The sequence below is a fragment of the Salvelinus alpinus genome, chromosome 32 (assembly GCF_045679555.1).
Source record: "Salvelinus alpinus chromosome 32, SLU_Salpinus.1, whole genome shotgun sequence".
In the NCBI taxonomy this organism is placed as follows: Eukaryota; Metazoa; Chordata; class Actinopteri; order Salmoniformes; family Salmonidae; genus Salvelinus; species Salvelinus alpinus.
In genome coordinates this window covers 29,899,407-29,906,693 of record NC_092117.1, presented here as the reverse complement: position 1 = coordinate 29,906,693, position 7,287 = coordinate 29,899,407, and the positions used below count along the sequence as shown (strand labels likewise).

At 43.3% G+C, this 7,287-nt stretch overlaps 1 long non-coding RNA gene across 1 annotated transcript; it reads right to left on the bottom strand.

The window, feature by feature from the left end:
- Positions 1-1,102: 1,102 nt before the first annotated feature.
- LOC139562532 (uncharacterized) lies at positions 1,103-2,445 on the bottom strand. Its single transcript, XR_011672384.1, has 3 exons — positions 2,194-2,445; positions 1,587-1,676; positions 1,103-1,485 (listed from the first exon to the last, which is right to left on the bottom strand). It is a non-coding gene; the product is annotated as an uncharacterized lncRNA (long non-coding RNA).
- Positions 2,446-7,287: the final 4,842 nt, after the last annotated feature.

The window sequence follows — 7,287 nt, the reverse complement described above, 5'->3', positions numbered from 1 at the left end:
GTCCGTGAAATAAAAAAGTGTAATGAATGTAGTCAGTACCACAAGGTTTCCAGTAAGTTTACATATAATATAGAGGGGGTGGAGGTCCCTGAGGACCGCTCAAAACCTTGCCTGCCTTGCCTCAAAATATGCAGGGGTTCCAGTACCCCAAAAAGGTTGAGAACCACTGCTATACACACTACTGAACAAAAGAACCGAGCATATGTTTGCGGGTTTCCTCAACAACACATCAGTTGGCACTTTCGCAATGCCCTCGCCTGTTGTCTCCGACACCCTGTATAGCCCAATAAACTCCTTGTGAGGGACATGGTCATGGTCAACATAACGCAGACAGACATTCTCCTGTTCAGCACCAGAGACATCTTGAGTACCATCAACAATTAATGAACATTGTACAATCGGAAGAGACCTAATCTCAGCTGCAATGCCTCGAATGACTATTGGCCATGATGTTCAGAATTTCATTCTGTGCTTTGGGGCCTGTGTACATTGTGGTACGCTCTGTTAACCACTTCAGTAAAATGGGATCATCCTCTTCTGCCCTAAGTTTCAAAATCTGGTATAAATTCCCACTGTCATCCGTGTGGCCTCTAAAGGCTTGTCCCTGTCTTACTACATGCCGCACCGAACTAACAATTTTCATCAAGCAATGCCTTGCGTCATCCTGCTGTTTACCCCACGCGCTGGACATAACTGGACACTGATTGGATTTAGCTGGTGTGCTGTTACAATTACAAAGTGGCGGTGGGTTTGGCAATTTTGATGTGCTGTGAATTTTTCAATGGCTTTTCTCCAGTTCCTAAATCCTGCACTAATGAAGGCAGCATCAGCTCTTTGGCCAAAAGATGGCTGGCTTGAAAACCCTTGGCTACAGTGAAAACACAACACTCCTTTTATTGATGGATTATAATGTAGCCAGGGGAAATCGCGAAACCATCTCTCTTGAAACGTCAACACTCTGTTGGCAAGAGTTTGCGGTTCTATAAATTGTGGGTGTGGCTGATATGGTTTTGTGCCATCACTGTGGTAACTGGACAATGCTGTGCCACTGTCCCCTATACTGGTGCTGCTGGCAACAAGGGTGACACTTGGTCCTGCCATGGCTGTGACACTGTCCTCTGAAGTCTCTCTCCCTGGCTCTTTCCCTTTCACTACCCTAACTGACTCAGTCTGTCTCCTAGAAAATAAATAAGGTGTTTGCCGTACTCCTAACTACCGGTACCCAAAACTACACAATTAATCACAACAGCAATACCATTGCCGTAAACAAATCTTAGTTTAGTCACCAGTTTAAGTTGAGAGTGGGGGTATCCATGGCATTTTCCAATTATGTCCCTATTTTACAAGTCAAAAAAATTGAGAACCTTTCATAATGTTGCCAAACAAAGACTCAACAAACTTACCTGAGACTCCCTGTCTGCCAGTCTGTCCCTGCATATCTGTCCCCAGCTCTGCTGTCTGTGTGCCATCTGTTGCCTGCTCTGCCTAATGACATCATTGTGAAACATTTCCATTAGCATTTCACTTCTTTCTTATGAACATTTTATCAACTAGTCTTTGAGATATTAGGATACTAGAGTTCTTACTATGCGTTTTGGTGTACTGACAAATACTCTTGATGTCCGTCTTCTTCTAAATGTTCGCCATTTTTCTACCTGGCTGGCTGGCTGGCCTAGCTGCACACACACACATTTACACAACACATGCTGCAACCTTTTGTAATTTAAATAGTTTGTTTCATATTGGCTGGCTTCCAACAATAGCTGAATTTGTAAAGCTAGCGAGCACCAATTCCGTTTCTGTGTGTTTGCTATAATCTTTGCTACCTGGTTAAATAAAGGTTAAATAAAATAAAATAAAAAAAGTTCACTAGCGACAATTTATCTTTTGCAACGAGACCATTATATATATTTAAGACAATGGTAGAAGAGAGTGTAGTTCTGTTCTGTTCAGTTTGGACTTCAGTTTATCGCTAACCTTATCACAGGGATGTCGAAGCACTACAGCTGCATGCTGATCTTGGAATAAACTGATGATAGCAAAGATTCCATCTTTGACGACGCCACATAAATGGAATAGGTACTAGCTAGCTTGATAGTTAATGTTTGCTTTAGTTTGCGCGCTAGCTCTGCAAATTCAGCTAGTGTGCGAACCCTGCCAACATAAAAATAAATAAATAACATTGCTATGGACCTGCTATGGATTGACTGGATTAACCTCACGTCAGTTACGTACATGTCCCTTTCGGACAGTAGTTACGAACCCTCTATTACCTTGCCAGCTAAAGAACTGGCAGTGGATCAAACCATTGTGAGGCAAAGGGCGGGGGGGGTCGCAATCTTTTGAAACTTAAACGCGCTATTAAGTGTCTATAATCAGCACAAGTGCTTTCATTGCGTATTATTAATATTATTGAAATTACATAGTTATGTTTACAGTGATATATTGGGGGGGACAAATCATATTTTTCCCAAGATGGGGGGGTCGTGTCCCCCCCGTCCCCCCTGGGATTTCCGCCTATGGTTGAGTGTACAGTACCTCATGGGCTCCTTGAGCTGTTCTGGAGTTAGCTACAGTACAGTAATACTACAAGCCTGTAAGACACACCGTTTAAATCACATGACTTCTGATCATTAACCTCTCTCGCCCTCTCATACACACACTCATTACTGAACATGCACACACACACAAACACACGTGCACGCATGCACACATACGCACGCACAGTAAGCGCCCTGCTAATCTAGGTCATTACCCTCCTTTCTGAGTTTTAAAATGTGTGTGGATTATTCTAATGTAACATGGAGCGCTCTTCTTTCACACCGGAGCAAAGAATGATTACATCCCAGTGTGGGGTGTGTATGTGTGGGGGGGGGGGGCATTTGTAACCCCCATAGGGATCCATAGAGGGAGGTCAGGGGAGGACAGGGCATCTGTTATGTTGTGTGCAGTATTTCTCTATCATGTCTGCCATCATACCGTCACATTTACTGTGGACAGCACCTGGGAGGAACATACAGACATACGTCCGAAATGGCATCGTATTCAGGACTCACATACAGGTTACATGTATATATGTAACGTGACCATGGGGTGTTTGTGTGGGAGGAGAAGCTACGGGGGGTTATTAGTGTCAACATGAGTGGGATGTTGTTATTTTTTTACTTTATCATCCATACTGATGTTCTCTGTGACATCATGTACTGTTGTTAAGATTAAAATTGGTTGAATTATCAGCAAGGTCATATACTTTTTCATACTTTTTCATTTTCTGTCCTCTCATCTGGACCCATGGTGTGTGTGTGTGTGTGTGTGTGTGTGTGTGTGTGTGTGTGTGTGTGTGTGTGTGTGTGTGTGTGTGTGTGTGTGTGTGTGTGTGTGTGTGTGTGTGTGTGTGTGTGTGTGTGTGTGTGTGTGTGTGTGTGTGTGAGAATAAAGAGATCAAAAGAAGACTTATAGAGGCTCCAGTCTAACAACTCTCTTAATCCTGTGGATGAGAGGACTTTTGTCACACACCCAGATGCAGACGCACACACACACACACAGTTACAGACACACACACACACAGGAACGCAATAGATGCAAATGCACACCCACAGACCCAGCATGGTAGGACAGGTGCTTTGTGGTACAGTGAATGTTAAGCCCAGACCAGACTGAGGACAGTATTGAGCAGCCAAGTACCTAAATTATGCCCACAATGCCCCTCTCATTCCACAAAGAGCCCAACCAAGCCTAATCTACTGGCTCAGTTGGTAGAGCATGGTGCTTGCAATGCCAGGATTGTGGATTCAAATCCCAGGGTCTGCCCATATGTAAAATACATGCCCACATGACTGTATGCACACAGGACTGTATGTCACTTTGGATAAAAGTGTCTGCTGAATGGCATACAGTATATTATATATGACTAAGCACTCACTGTGGCCCCACTACTAATTTTAAAAGTGTGTGTGTTGTGCGCGTGTTCAATACTGAGGCACTATCAATCTAAGCCTATTTAGCACACAGGACACTGTCACTAGAGGAGTGTTATTCAATATACAGAAGAGGTGAGAGCCATAAGATCCTCTTTATAGCCTAATGTTTTTTAAATGTTATTTAACTAACATAGCAACTTGGGGAATTTTTTGTACTATTTTTTTTTTTTACTGTTAGTGTCGGTTTAGCACACGGAGTTTGTTAAATCCTTTGTGACGTTGCCATAGCCCCTTATCGCGCTGAAATGGGACTCTTAAAAAGGCCTAAGCTCCTTTCTTACTAATTACTGCCACATTTACTCACCCAACTTTCCCGTATCAATAATAAAGGATTATAATGAGGAGCTTTTGAAGTTGTGGTTTCAGTCATCGCCTGTTGGAAAGGAAAATTAAGGTGCGAAAAAAATGAAGAATCTACAATTTACAGGTTGAGACAGTTATTTGGTGCTAATCACTTGTGACAGTTGAGAGAGAGAGAGAGAGAGAGAGAGAGAGAGAGAGAGAGAGAGAGAGAGAGAGAGAGAGAGAGAGAGAGAGAGAGAGAGAGAGAGAGAGAGAGAGAGAGAGAGAGAGAGAGAGAGAGAGAGAGAGAGAGAGAGAGAGAGAGAGAGAGAGAGAGAGAGAGAGAGAGAGAGAGAGAGAGAGAGGACATCAAGTCGGTTAAGACATCTACTTTGTGGATGACACAAGTAGTTTTTCCAACAATTGTTTACAGAAAGATTGTTTCACTTATAACTCACTGTATCACAATTCCAGTGGGTCAGAAGTTACATACACTAAGTTGACTGTGCCATTAAACAGCTTGGAAAATTTCTGATAGGCTAATTGACATCATTTGAGTCAATTGGAGGTGTACATGTGGATGTATTTCAAGGCCTACCTTCAAACTCAGTGCCTCTTTGCTTGACATCATGGAAAATCAAAAGAAGACCTCGTAAAAAATATTGTAGACCTACACAAGTCTGGTTCATCATTATGTTTGGAGGAAAAAGGGGGAGGCTTGCAAGCAGCCGAAGAATACCATCCCAACCATGAAGCACGGAGTTGGCAGCATCATGTTGTGGGGGTGCTTTGCTGCAGGAGGGACTGGTGCACTTCACAAAATAGATGGCATCATGAGGAATGAAAATGATGTGGCTATATTGAAGCAACATCTCAAGACATCCGTCAGGAAGTTCAAGCTTGGTTGCGAATGGGTCTTCCAAATGGACAATGACCCCAAGCATACTTCCAAAGTTGTGGCAAAATGGCTCTAGGACAACAAAGTCAAGGTATTGGAGTGGCCATCACAAAGCCCTGACCTCAATCCCATAGAAAATTTGAGGGCAGAACTGAAAAGTGTGTGCAAGGAGGCCTGCAAACCTGACTCAGTTACACCAGCTCTGCCAGGAGGAATGGGCCAAAATCCACCCAACTTATTGTGGGAAGCTTGTGGAAGGCTACCCGAAATGTTTGACCCAAGTTAAACAATTTAAAGGCAATGCTACCAAATACTATTTGAGTGTATGTAAACTTCTGACCCACTGGGAATGAAAGAAATAAAAGCTGAAATAAATCGTTCTCTCTAAGATTATTCTGACATTTCACATTCTTAAAATAAAGTGGTGAAACAGGGAATTTTTACTAGGATTAAATGTAAGGAATTGTGAAATACTGAGTATAAATGTATTTGGCTAAGGTATATGTAAACTTCCGACTTCAACTGTAGTTCCCAAGCCATCCAGAACTCACTCATGGCTTGTTCATTGCTCTGGATCAGGGATGTGCAACTTTGATGGGGTTGGGTGCCACAGAAAAATTGGGGGCCGCAGTGGCTCGCAGGTCTGCGTACCCACAACCATACCTGTAAGGGTCGACGCTGGTAGAGACGAGAAGCAGGTACAGGGAGTGAACATTTAATGGCAACGGACATGGAACAGGACAGGACAGCGTCTGGACATGAACACATAACGACGTCAATGCTGACACAGGGAACAAACGGGGAAGCAGACATAAATTGGGAAGGCAATCAACAAAGGGAAGGAGTTCAGGTGAGTCCAATGAGCTCTGCTGCGCATAATGATGGTGACAGGTGTGCGTAATGAAGGGCAGCCTGGCATCTTTAAGCGCCAGAGAGGGAGAGCAATACCCACACATGTAGTCAGGCTTTTGAGGGCCCTAGGATAAATTTTGTTGGTTGACTGTCAGTGACTGGCAAAACAAACTGCTGATGCACAATAAAACATTTAAATTGCACCTTGTGTATTCTACTATTCTAACTTCCAAAAGTAAGTTGAGACCCTGACTGATTTCCTAAAAAATTTGTATATATGTTTTTGCATTTTTGGAAATTGATCCGCGAGCCTACAAAATTAGGACATACTGTACAGTATGAACCACACACACTGGCATTCACAGACTTTGTTTACAAAACAGACGTCATTATCCAAATTAAAGCACTGACATACCAGAGTAGTGAACATCTATGAGCAAACAGGACAACAGAACAGCAGTGTTCTAGAATAGAACTCCGGAATGGAGTTAAGAGTTTTCTGCCCCAATTCTCTCCCTTCTATTCTATTCCCAGCCATGCAGAGAGTCTGCAGTGGACAAAAGATTCAATATTGTATGAGCCCAGTGCTGCATGAGGCTGTGAATGCTTGTTTCACGCTGTGATGCTCCCCAATGATCTGAAATATGCAAATAACTGCCCGACACACACATGAAAGGTTCTGGAAGGTTCTCCCATCTCCACAGAGGAACTCTGGAGCTCTGTCAGAGTGACCAAGGCGCTCCTCCCACGATTGCTCCATTTGGCCGGGAGGCCAGCTCTAGGGAGAGTCTTGGTGGTTCCAATCTTCTTCCATTTAAGAACGATGGAGGCCACTGTGTTTTTGGGGACCTTCAATGCTGCAGAAATGTTTTGGTACCCTTCCCCAGATCTGTGTCTCGACACAATCCTGTCTCTGACCTCATGTGTTGTTTCTTTCTCTGATATGAACTGTTCTCTGATGTGACCTTATATAGACAGGTGTGTGCCTCTCTAAATCATGTCCAATCAATTGAATTTACCACAGGTGGACTCCAATCAATCAAGTTGTAGAAACATCACAAGAATGATCAATGGAAACAGGATGGACCTGAGCTTAATTTTGGGTCTCATAGCAAAGGGTCTGAACACACACACTACGCATGCAAACACACACAAACACATATATACACACTTGTATGCACACACACACACACCACTCTAACCAGGAACTGTCAAGAGAAGAACTGACCGTCTAATTGGATACATGACGATGACGTCTGTCCGGTTAATGAGCCT